Here is a 12,902-nt window from a genome sequence, read left to right as displayed (position 1 = left end):
CTCTTTTTTCCCCCTCTCTCTCCCTCTTCCTCTCTCTCTAAAAGCAATAAGAGCATGTCCTTGGTGAGGCTGAAAAATAAAAAACAATACAAATGCCTAACTCAACATTTGTAAAATGGTCCCAACTCCGCTACAAGAGAAGAAAGTGAGCAGGGTCCAGAGATGAGGAGTCTGCCAGCAGCTGCTAAATTTTCCCCAAGTTCTCCCTCTAGTGCAGGAGGAGGGGCCAGGCGGCAAATCCACGCCCTGACCTTTGGTCGGCCATACAGCAGGAAGACACAGATAGAAGCAGATGCATCTCAGCTCCTGGACACGGGGTCCCACCCACCAGAAGATAAAAGCAAAACTTCATTTGTACCTAGACAGCTGAGACCTTCACCTCAGTCCTTCAGGTTTTCTGGGATTAAAGTGGCCATAGAAGCTTTCACAGCTCATAACTTCTTGGTTTTATAACAGCAAAGGGGGTATTTTTCAGGCCGGCCAGCCTTGACACCTCTCTGACACTGCATCATCACACAGACAAAAGGATACAATCATACACAATAGGGCACAGCCATGGGCAACACAAAAATCATTGTCATCACAGTTTCCACTGTGGCCTCTGGCCGGGGGCAGGGGACCTTTCTGGGCCAGATAAACCAGGAGGCTAATCTGCTCTGACCTGAGCTAAGCAGTACACACCAGTCCTGCAAACATTTTATTCCTTAGGTTTATCGAAGTTAATAGGTCAGGGTGGGTACAACTTACAAATGCACTCAATGAGCTTCCCGTTTGGGGTTATTCCAGCTTCTGAATGAAGAGGTCACTTTGGTTTTGCTTGACTGATAGTCCTCTATCATTAGGGTTACTGGGAAAAGCATGAGTTGTTCTCCCCTTTTGGGTCTCTGCAAATAGGTAGGTTTCTACACATGGGGCCATGTGAAGAAATGAGAAACAGTAGGAAACCCATGATCCAAAAGCAAAAAGATGGACAATCATTTCTGCTGAGCTGTGTTTTCCAGAATTTAATGGAGTTAGATGCAACCAACCCTCCTATTCTTAGTCTTTGTTTCGGCTGCATTGAAAACTGTCAACCAAAATAGGCCCGGTTTGCTCTAGGCCCTTGTCTTCTATAGAACAAATTGTGTTGTCTCATAATCATAATTAATAAGAAAGAACATCTGTGTATGACGATGAGTCGCTTTTTCTAAATGCTTCACAGGCATGATGGGAGAAATCATTCACCAGCCCCTGCAGTCTCCAGGGCGAGGGATCTCAAGACCCCCAATTCCTGCTATGCGGCCCCTTGGCTATGTGATCAATCAAGCACCTAACAGTTACTGACTACCTCCTCCTGATGGCTGTGGGCAATGCAGCAAGTATATAATACAAAGGACTGGACTTCTAAAACGTGGAAGATGAGGCACAAACACAGGTGGAAAAAAAAGAAATGACCATTCAAGGGAGTCTACAATAAGTGCTAAGTGGACCAATAATAAGAGCTATCAGAATCCTCCTCTGGGGGACTGCTTTCCCACTGGGGTGGTCCAGGGAGGCTTCACAGAAGATGCAGCATCTGCCTGACAGCTGGAATGAAAAGGAAGGGCTTCATCAGAGCAGAGGGAGATCAAGGAAGAAGCAGAAAAGGCCTGGGTGAATGAGGAGATGTGGAGGGAACAGGAGAAAGTAGAAGCTGAGTCTGAGGAAGCAAGAGGACTAGATCCAGTACCACAGGCAGGAGTGGCTGTGGTGGGAGGCCTTTGGGGACGATGTGGAAGAGTTTGTTGGCTGCATCTGTAAGTTTGAAGGGATCAGTGAGCAACTGCCCCAAGTCTGGCCCTAGCGCCCAGAGCCAGAGCATCTGTGTGGCAGTGGAATCCTGTGTGTTGGCTCGGAGCCCACAAAGGATGAACAGCTAAACTTTGAGGCATGTTCACACACAGTGGGAGAACAGATCCTCCCTGAGACTCCTGAGACCCAACCCCTTCCTCCCCAGTGGCCTCCATCCATGTGTGCACACCCCAGAACCCCTGTCCAAGACTCTTACAGACAAGAACCAGCTCTTCATTCTTTTCTCCTCCACCTAGCCCGGGTCTCACACTCAGGGGCTACGTGATGGGGAAGGAATGAATGTGAGTTCTGGGAATCAGGCACCGACACCAAATGAGGAAGAAGGCCTAAGAAGAAATGTCAGTTAACAGTGCCCGAGTGAGATAGTACAGAAAATGCACACTAATTACGAAGATGATGTCTCCCGCTGCTAATCTCAGAGAGAGCTGGGCATGGGAATTAGATCTCCGCACACAGGGGGCTGTGAGCGTGAGACACACAGGGAAGGGAGGTAAGATAGTAAGACAGTTGCCATTATGGAAGAAAGCAAGGAAGGGGACGAAGGGACTGCAGGGAGTGGCTGGTTCCAGACCTGATGGATTGGCAGCCCGTTCCTTGCACTTGACATGGTTGTGTCCAAGGCCCCTCATCAATCCAGAATATCAGAAAGCCAGGCAGTAAAATAGCAGTGCACCAGGCGAGGGCCAGTTTGAAAATAGGAACTGGACTAGGAGATGTGTGCCATCACTGAGTCGACTGGCAAGCAACTGTGGAAGGGAGTCACCTTCCACCAAGGGCACCGTGTGCCAAGGCCAGCGACAGACCACATGCACATATACTCTCTCTGCTGATATACACAAAGTCTACATAAGTCCTAACTTGTCTAGGAATGAGCAGAGAAAGGTGGAAAGAGCATGTGGAATAAGGGTGAATATATGACATCCTGAAGGCTCCAAGGAAAAACACATCTCAGAGTAGTAATTCAGAAGAAAATGTCAGGAAACTGCTGGAGTGCAAGAAAAGCTGTGACATCTTTCAAAGAGGAACAGAAATTCATAATGGAAAAAACAGACAAAATGGAAAGACTGACATAAAGAAGAAAACAAATGAGGTAATGATTATACGGAAATTGCTCATTTAAATCCACATTAGCAGCTGTGAATAAATATATAAAATGTTAATTCAATAAAGAGCAGGGTAAACTTAAAAGGACCTCCCTAAATTGCAAAGTGAAAAAGACCAAGAAATAAAGAAGCAGTAGATCTTTAAGAAGTGTTCCATTAGAAAAGACCAGAAAAATCGATTAAAATCAATAATTACAAAAATAATAAAAAATAATTTAAAAATCATGCAAAAAAAGACAAAGAGAGAAAAGTTATCTAGGAAATCAGTTTTTTAGCTCACTGCTCACCAGAGTCTGGCATCACCCCTCTGGAAGTGCTAGAAGAGAAATCCTACGGAAGTCAAAGTTTTGGGGGGGCATGTTCATTTTTTTATTACTAAGGATGATCAATAAACATTCGTTGAGTGGTAGAACAAACTGAATTGCAAATATGAGTTTCTATCTCAAAAGTTCGGGATCTAGGACATGCACATCTAGCCAAGTTGTATCAATATTTCATGTGCAAGAAAGAAGGTTCTCTTAGACATGCAAGTGAGGATGCCACCCACTACTCTCCAGACGCTGAGAGAGAAAGCATGATGAGCAAGGTGGCAGTGGGGATAAATATCCCTGCGAATCATTTCTTCCCCAGTGCAGGCCCCCAGCCCAGAAGCCCAACAAACTGTGTGCCACCTGGTGGGTCTTCCAGCGCGGGGTGAAGCTCGGGGGCCTAGCATGTCACCTCCTTCGCTTCCTGCCATGGCGGAACCAGAATACACACTTCTCCTGCAATGTCCTCCGGGGCCAGCACAGATGAAGCCTCTGGCCACACGCGGGGAGCTCTCATGGCTGATGCTGCCTTTTCTGTCCACGCATGTGTGGGCAACCCAGAAACGACGGAGGCTCTGAGACACTGTGCTGGAAGAAGCTCTGAACAAAAAGTCCTTGTTCCTCTCTCCACCCAAGCCATGCTGTGTTGTGTAAAACACCAGAGTGGTCACTTGCATTGCCTGGGGACTTGAGTAATGATTTTCTGCATATTTAAAACTCATTCTAAATGAACCAAGTCTTTTTTTCCCTACCATAAATCAGTAAAGACTAACAAACCACCCAGTGACTGCTGTTTTCGCTCATCAAACCCTCTTTTATATCATCTTCTAAGAGCTGTTCCTGCTTTAGAAATCGGAGTGCGCTGTGTGATCTCACTCAACTATGGAAAATAATGCTCTCCCCATTCCCAGTGAAGAACTAAGGAAACACACAGAAATGTTAACAAGGGTTATCTTTGTATTGTGATATTCCTGTGGCTGTTTTAATTGTACTATTAATTTATTACAATTAAAATTTTTATTTATTTTTAATGTAAAAATAAAAATTAAACTTTTAAAATGTGTTCGTTACTTTTACAATCAGAAAACTGCCATGCTCCCCCAAAATCAACATATATAATTCCAAATATACCATATGACCCCAGATATGTGAACAAACATATACAGTAAAAAGGGGGGAAAGGATGTTATATATATTTTGTATTATTTCTACTTTTCTGTATTTTCTAAGTTTTCTGTGATGAGCATATTAATTTTAAAATATTATGCTCATCATAGAAAAAATATTTATTCCACCATGAACCAACATATGAACATAGTGATATTTGAAATACTTAGATAGGGAAAGGTAGGGGGGAAAGGCAGAAAACTGTACTTGAACAATAATGAAAAAATGTTAAAAATTTTAATAAATTTTATAAAAATTGGAAAAAAATACTTAGATAATGTTTGCCAGCAAAATCCCCCTTGACATACCCCATCTCATTTGCCATTCCCTAAAATGAACACTTTATCAGATTAGGATTTTTTACATTATGTGTCCAATGGGGGTGTTTTTAAGAAACTGAACTTCAGATAACATGAACAAAAATAAAGAACACTCTCAAAATTAGAGCTGAAAGGGAGCTCAGAAATCGTTTGGTCCCGTGTTGCCATTTAACAGATTGAGAAACCGAGCCTCAGAGACAGACGGGGATTGGATACCAAGGGTCCCCTGTCCCAAAGCAGAGGCCCCACCTCCTCCCTCTTCGGCAGCCCTACATCTTGGTGCTGGTGTTGCCATCACGGCTAAAGGGTCAGATGTCATGGCAGAAGCCAGAGCCCCAGCTAGGATGACTTCTGGGCTGACCCAAACACTGTTCTGTGCAAGGTGACCCATCCATCAGTCTGGCTTTCTGTTCACCCTTAGAGCATCCCTCGTTTGTGGCCAGTGAGCCCCCTGAAGGGAGGGGGACCAGAGAGGAAACATCTGTGCACACAAGAGGAGTGAAGTCATAAATGCACTTGATTTTCCCATCTGGAAAATCCTCTTGTCTATTTTTTTCCCACTCATTGAAACTCCATTCCAACAATGGAGCCTAGAAGGTTCCAGAAACTTCTGGTAACCACAACCTCTGCTCTATGACAGGGATTCTAAAACAAGGTGTGCATGGATGCATTGGGATGCGTTGGGATGTGGGTGCGGGTAAGAAATAAGCTACAACCTCCACAAATCACTAAATTGCCCACAGACATCCATTTGCTTGTCCCTAAACCCAGCTTTCCATCTTGAGCCAGGCACAGAGGAAGTTCAGTATAGGTGCTAGGGCTTACCAGCCATAAAACCTCAGAAGTCACATTCCCTCTTTTAACCTCATGGTTTGTTTTTTTCCTTTTCTACATGTAGAAATGGAAACACCACCACCTGCTTCACTAAGTTCTTGTAAAGAGTTTAGGGCTGAAACCATGGTAGATACTCTGTAATCCTAGCCTTGCCCCATCCTCCCTGTCCCTGTTCAATCACTGAGCAACCTTGGAGGAAAGGTTGCATCAGGGGACGTCACCAACACTGAGTCGTTCACATTGCTCAGCCCAGGATTTCCCAACAGCCCAAGCTAACCTCTCCAGAACGACACTCTAACTTTTCTGACACAGACTGAGCTCATCATGGGAGCCAGAGACAGGGTGTGTGGAGTGGAATTACAACGTTCAGTGGACAAGACTAGAATGTATAAGACTGTGGAGCCAAGAACAACCACCGGGGCCACTGAAAAGTGGGTGACTCCCCATCACACAAACCGGACCAAGACCAACACACCCTGGGTAAGAGCTGCAAACCAACCAGAACAAGGTCCTGGCTGCCGTCCTGAGGCTGCCTGCCCATTTGAACTCTGCTGCCATCACCAGGGATACCCCAGAGAGTACTCCTTATGCATCAAGCTCCTAAAAATGAGACTAGTTGAATAATAGGAAGGGCAAAGGGTTAGGTTCCTTTTTCCTCCACTGCATATCCACAAAGTTCATTCTGCAGCCTGTACTTCACACCAGATAATTTTAGTGTTCTTCATTGCTGAAGCATTGTCTACTGTGGGCCAGTACCTTGTACATACTGTAGCCTATCAGATTCTTTTTAAAAAATATTTATTTAAAGATTTAATTCATTTATCTTTAGAGGGAAAGGGGAGGAGAGAGGGAGAGAAACATCAATGTATGGTTGCCTCTCGTGTGTCCCTCACTAGGAACTGGCCTACAATCCAGGCATGTGCCCTGACTAGGAATCAGACTGTGATCCCTTAGTTCGCAGGCCTGCGCTCAAGCAGCCAGGGCTGTAGCTTATCTGATTCTTATGAGAACATGAGGAGAGAAGCATTCTTATTTCCATTTTATAACTGAATAAACTGAGGTCTTACAACCAACAAGACACAGAATCATGTAAACCCAGAGGCTTATGTCAAGGCTAGGGCCACTCTCCTAACCCCCTTCCCCCATTGGACCCAAGGCTCCTCTGCAGTGTGTCCTGGAGTCCTCTGCCCAAATGCAAATACTCCTGGTGGAAGTCACAGTTGAAGCCATGATCAGTCAATCCCGTAATTATCAATTTCACACAGGAGAAGGTAATGGCCAATTGGCAGTGGGGAGCCTCATTAACTGCAGGCAGAGGTGTGAGAGGAGAGCAGGGAAGTGCCAAGGTCAGTACTGACACAGCAAAGAGCCTTGACCAGCACCCATGGCAAAATGACACCTGAAAGAATGTCAATTTGAGCTGGCAGAGCTTGGAGCTCAGGCAGGCAGCCTGACCCGTCCACATAAAGCAAGAAGACAAGGCCACTTTGAAGCTCAGTTCCGGGGCTAGGCTGAAATCTGGAGCTGGAGTTCAATGCTCCGGCAGGGATGGGAACCCCCCCTTGCTCTGCCCAGGGGCCAGGCTGCTCACTCCTCGCTGTCTCCTGGGAGGTGTGGCCCCCACCCAAGCTGGCCTCCCTCTCATGTAGGCCATCCATGCCTCACCTCCATGGCTACACGTTTGGGTGGCAGACATCAGCCCTGTTGTCTGAGCTTCCCAAGTTCCCAGATGCAGAAAATGTACCCACTGAGGACATGTTGAATAGACGAAGTCCCCCAAGTCTCTGAGTAGGATTTGTCAGCCCACTGAGAAGGAGGGTCTCTTACTTTGCTGGGGCTACCTGGGCACTAAGGTGAGGACAGGGGGAGAGGGGAGACAGGACGATGGAGTGCCTTTATCTGTTTTATACAGGACAGGGTCCGACATCCTGAAATGCCATCAGAGGTCCCTAAATCACAAATGAACAGAACTGCGGGGGGGTCATCTATGGTTTGGCTGAGGTCTCTGAAACCAGCCTCTCCTTGGCCTAGAGCCCTCCAAGTACCATATTTTGCTGTGTATAATGCACACTTTTTTGCCCAAATTTTTGAGGAGAAAATAAGGATGCACATCATATGCAGATAATACTAATTCTCTATCTATATAAATGTTTTAAATTCTTTTATTTATGCTTATGTGTTAAAAGTGTAACTCTAGAAAGCAATAATGATATCTGTATACAAAATAATATCCTGGAATACAATAATCAGTTTTAAATATAAATAAAAAGTTGAATTAAAAAATTAAAACAAAACCTTTTTTCCCTGAAAGTTTGGGCCCAAAGTGTGGGTGTGCATTATATGCAGGAATGCAGCACACATAGCAAAATATGGTACAAACATCTGGAAAAACTCGACTCTCAGCTTGCTTGGACTGTCCACTAAAATAATTAAGCCAGTAGCCAGAGAGGCAGAGGACAGAAGCCCAGTGATCAGTTGAGACAACAGCTGTCTGACTTATCAATGCTTGACCTGAAATATGCATGTGAGCTTGGCCTTTACCCATTCGGTTTTAAAGAAACAGCATGTTATTTTCACCTCAGGCCAAGCAGCCCACAAATGCCTGCTCATCTTCGATAAGCTTGAGCCACCGGCGGATCTCTCCTGATGTGATTCAATTCCCTGGACTTGTTTGCTATAGTCATACCCCACATCTCCCCTGGGAACCTGGCCCGGTAACCATCTATCTCTCAGGACAGCTGAAGGGACCCACGGATTGAAGTGCCGACTAGGTAGGAGCTAGACAAAAAGGGACTGGGCCCAGCTGAGATCCCATAGCTGGCAGGACTCCTCTCGCCCTCACAGCACTCTCAGAACTCTGCCTGGAGCCTGTGGGGTGGAGCCCTTACCTCCCCTCAGGCTAGGGGTCCTCACTTTCCTCCCCTCTGGGTCTTAAAGGATGGAGAGCGGCCACAACAGGTGCAGGCATTCTACCCGGCCACAGAGCAGCGGTTCTCAACCTACCACTTGTCTGCTATACCAGAAGGGCCGTTACTACACACTGCTGGGCTCCACCCTCCACCTTTCTGAGTCAGCAGGTTTATGTGGCACCCAACAACCTGCATTTCCAACAGGTTTCTAAGTGATGCTGCTGCTGGTTCAGGGATCATATCTCGAGAACCATGGATTCCAAGAGGGGAAAAAATGAATCTGTTCTTCCTCCAGTTCTAGAAAATTGATTGTTAGGAGACTGATAAATTTACTTTCAGAAAGAAATAGACTTAAACACCTTGAAAAATATGGCCCTCTTGTAATAGATGTGGACACAAGATACATTTCACATTTCCCTAAACATAAGAAAAACATCACAAGTTAAACAAATAGTGGCAACTGTCCTCCCTGAGCTTACTGTGCAGAGCTAGAGACAGCAGAGATTGGTGGGGACTGGGGCAAACTGGCAGACCTGTCATCATGCATTCTCATCATAGTGTTGCCATGAGGACCACTGTTGGCTCAGTGTTGCCAAAGCTACCCATTTTTGCAGAAAAGCCGATAATCTAGAGTGTGAAATTGGCTGACTTTTTCAGTGCTGGTAACCATTCCTAAAACTTGTACATGAAACCAGGGGCAAAACCAAAAACAAAACCTACAACCAAGAAACCCCACAGTTCTGCTCTTGATTTTACCCAGTGTGGCCACCAGTGTGGAATTCCTAGTTTTAATTGTTGGGTATCTGCATAAGCAGCCATTTGGAGAGCGAGCTCCCTGATTTTAAAGACGTGAATACCACTGTCCTAGACTGAAAGTATGAATTAGCACTTAAACCCTTATGCCAAGACCTCTTCCTCCCAACACATCCTGGTGGGTGCGGCTGGAGGCCAGCTTCCAGGGCGTGAGTGCACATTTTTCAAAGGTTGCAAATGTGAGGCCTGCCCCCTCTCACCCTGGAGCTGGGCACCCCAACCTCGGTCTAGCCTTCCTTGCCCTGGAAGCACAGGACAAGCACAGGGCAGAAGGGACCCTGAAAAATCTGTCCTACTCTGTCCATGGAAAAGTGGTCCCCCATGAGCTGATGAGAGTTCAGAAGGAGGGGAGGGGTGGGAGGAAACTGAATAAAACAGCTGAAGGAATGAGGCATATCACAGCAGCTGGGGACACAGGCAGGGAAGCTGGTCAGAGGCAAAGCTGTGCACTGAGCAGGGATTTGGGTTGAGGTGAAAGGGGGCACAAGAGCCTTGGAGAGGACAGATGCACATCCCTGGGGTCCACAGTGAAACGACACAGTTGCCACAAAGAGCAGACTCCCATGGGGGAACAAGACTTAACAGCTGGATGCCAGCCCCTTGGAACATGCCTGGTGGGGATAGAGGTCGGATCAACTCCTGGGAGGAGTGCAGAATCCAAAGTGCAGGGCCGTGGGGCACAGGAACATGTGCACTGGGGCTAGCGGGAGGAGCGCGGGGGGAGCATCGTGGTAGCTGCCAGAATCACAGGCATCCTCAGTCTGCTGCTGGGGGCTATCCCCCTGAACCCAGGCCCTGGGAGAAGGGGCTGCCCCCTTGGGCTCAGTTGGTTGGCCGGCCCCATCTGTGCTGCCTGCTGTACCACATCAGTTCCTCAGAAGGGGGCTTGCAAGGGGCTAACCCCTGCTGAGAACCCTGCCTTCTCCCAGTCTTTCCTTGGAAAGGAAACCCACAGTTCCCTGCAGGAGAAAGTTCAGGTTCATTGGGTCACCACCAGTCAAGGCCAGCAGTTTTCATACATTTGCTCTGAAAGTCTGACCCACAGTATAAAGCACATTTTACTTCACAACCCAATATACACACAAAGCAAAATTTTCATGTCATAATACTCCCCTTCCCATGTGCAATGCACTCTGGTGTCTTCCCATCTCACCTTCGTGCTGGTTAACACAGAGTACACCCATGATGTGGTTTGTGACTCAAGGTTCAAAAAAACAGGGCTTTTTCCAGTCCCAGTCTACTTTTTAAAAATCCCCTCCATTACCTCCCTTTATAGGAATCAGAAATTCCTACAAGGAAACCCTTGGCTCCACTCTTCCTGACCTGCCCAGCCCCTGCAGGTTGTACACCACCCAGATACTAGATTATAATCATACATATCTCCTGTTCTCAAGAACACAGTCCAGACCTTCGGACACAGTGCACCTCAAATACTTGTTGAGTGATGTGATAGCAGAGAAAGCTTGAACGAGACGCCCAAAGACAGTGACACTGTGCTGTGTCCAGCAGCACGCCCTGAAGGCCAGTCTTTGGAGGTCTCCTCTGTTGCTGGCAGCGCCCTCTCCCTGTCCCGGGGACACATGTGAGGATGCCTCACAGTTTCCACACGGCTTTGCTCTCAGACACATCCCCCCCTCATTGGGACCCGAGCCATGTCCTCGACAGGTTTACCTGGGCTGTGACGGGACCCCCACAGCATGCTAGGGGAAGACCTCACACCCAGGGCTTAGGTGGGAAAATGAAGCCTCAGAAATGCTGATACAACTGTTACCTAGAAAGTGGCTGAATCCACACAAATTCCTGTTTTCTAGGCTCTGACTTCCATGCTCTTTCCAGAAACCCAAAGGGCTTCTAATTCTGTTATATAATCCTGTGCTCATTACATGCCCCCAACTTGTGACTCAAGAAAGGAACATCACGAGTGTACAGTCCTTTCTGCCACCCTGTCACCCCTGTGCACACCCACGAGCTGCTCACACAACAGAACGTGCACACTGGCACACATGAGGGAGCTGGAGGATCCCTGGGGGCCTGGTGCTGTCCCTGTCTCTCTGATCGGCCAGGTGACATCTGGCAGAGCATGGCACCTCTCAGAGCTTCTCCCTTATCTAGAGCCCAAAGAAGCCAACCCTGCCAACTTTCAGGGTCCCTTCCAGGTTTCTCCTAAGAACTCTACCCATAGCATTCGGGGCCATTTTGCCCCAACAAGAAAGGCCATGCTCAGGGATTAAGGAAACACAAACCAGAGGAGGAGGTGAAGATCCAGAACGGGGAACTGAAATAAGTCAAAGGAAGCAAGAAAACCTGACTTTGCACTGAGCTCACCTGAGATACCACCCCTGGCCTCCTTTCCAGAGCGATGGGTGCCCCGGTCCCTGTGCAGCCCAGACTCACTGAAAGAATGAAGAGGTGGGTCTGCGGGGAAACAGAATTACCCCCAAAGCAGAGCCAAGCCCCTGTCCAGCAGGAGGCTGTTCAAGGAAGGCCTCCCTTCCACAGGAGTGGCCGGCCCTCAATCTTACCTGCTCCAATGAGCTTTGAGTACCTGCCCTGAGGATTTACTGCACACTGCTTATTCCAACTTACCTCAGCCCCGCAGTCCCTCCTCTCGCAAATCTGACACACTGGTCATTTTCTGTCACAGGCGCTACATCCACTGCTTCCCCATGGCATCCGCTAATTCACTGTGCAAAGCAGCATTTATATATAGAAAGTTGCAGCCACGCAGGTTAGCATTAAAATAGAGACGGCGTTGCTGTGGCAACCAAACAAATGATATTCAAAATGAAAGAGAAGTATGCTGCAATGGGGAAAGCATGTCCACAGCCTTCCAGAGCAGCTGCGCCCGGTCCCCCCAGGGTGGGCGGAATGGCCCCAGAGGAGGGACCTTCCCTTCCACGAAACCTCCTCCACCCCATTAGGTCACTGCTCTGGTTTCAGCTCTGGCAACGGCCCCCTGCACAATTCCTTCCTAAAGCCAACTCCTGCTTGCAGCTGACCTGAGGCCAAGGCACTGACGGAGTATGATGAGCTTGACCAGGTACATCAGTTTGCAAAAGCTGTACTCCTCAAGTCCCAGGGGGAGCAGCTGGTGGCTGCTGCTGCTAATAAGGATGCTGCTGGGAACAAAAGTGGCTCCCGCCACTGCCCTCCACAGGCAAAGAGTCGAGAGGCACCAGTGAGCTGAGTGACATCAGGTAGGCTGCTTCATCTCTCTGAGCCTCAACCTAAAAAATAAGAGGGAAGATGGGGGGATAGAAAAGTAGCCTAGAGCCTTTCACCTCTGTGATTCTGGCATGTGTGTCTTTTCTACTTGGTGGCTACCTTTTCCTACTTTCCTCTTGTTTCCCTGAGCCCTGGGCACGGGCCTTCTTAGCCCTGCCCGACTTGCTTGCTATTGTTGGAGCCCCCAATCCCACACAGCAGCCTGCAATTCCTGGCTCTTCTTCAGCACAGCCACCACCCAGAACGTTCACAGCCTTCAGGTCAAAGGGGCTGGATTCCAGGATTCAAGGACCAGCCAAGAGGCTGGGCCCTTGGACAACTCTCTGAGCCTTTCTGAGACTCATTTACACAATCTGGACGCAGACATGACATGACCCACAGAGCAACTGGAAC

At 47.7% G+C, this 12,902-nt stretch overlaps 1 protein-coding gene across 2 annotated transcripts in view; it reads right to left on the bottom strand.

Moving 5' to 3' along the window:
- The window catches only part of GAS7 (growth arrest specific 7), a 209,908-nt gene that overhangs the window by 100,307 nt on the left and 96,699 nt on the right, over window positions 1-12,902 (bottom strand). The window contains exon 1 of one of the 2 annotated variants that reach the window (XM_037028284.1): window positions 11,871-11,942. The exons of the other annotated variant lie outside the window; for it this stretch is intronic. The gene's annotated coding sequence lies outside the window, so the exon portion shown is untranslated. Of the gene's footprint in view, window positions 1-11,870; window positions 11,943-12,902 lie in introns of those variants that run through there. 2 annotated transcript variants of the gene reach the window in all.

The sequence above is a fragment of the Sturnira hondurensis genome, unplaced genomic scaffold, assembly GCF_014824575.4.
Source record: "Sturnira hondurensis isolate 20B ecotype Veracruz unplaced genomic scaffold, ASM1482457v3 Scaffold0019835, whole genome shotgun sequence".
Lineage (NCBI taxonomy): Eukaryota > Metazoa > Chordata > Mammalia > Chiroptera > Phyllostomidae > Sturnira > Sturnira hondurensis.
This window is presented reverse-complemented; position numbering and strand designations above follow the sequence as displayed.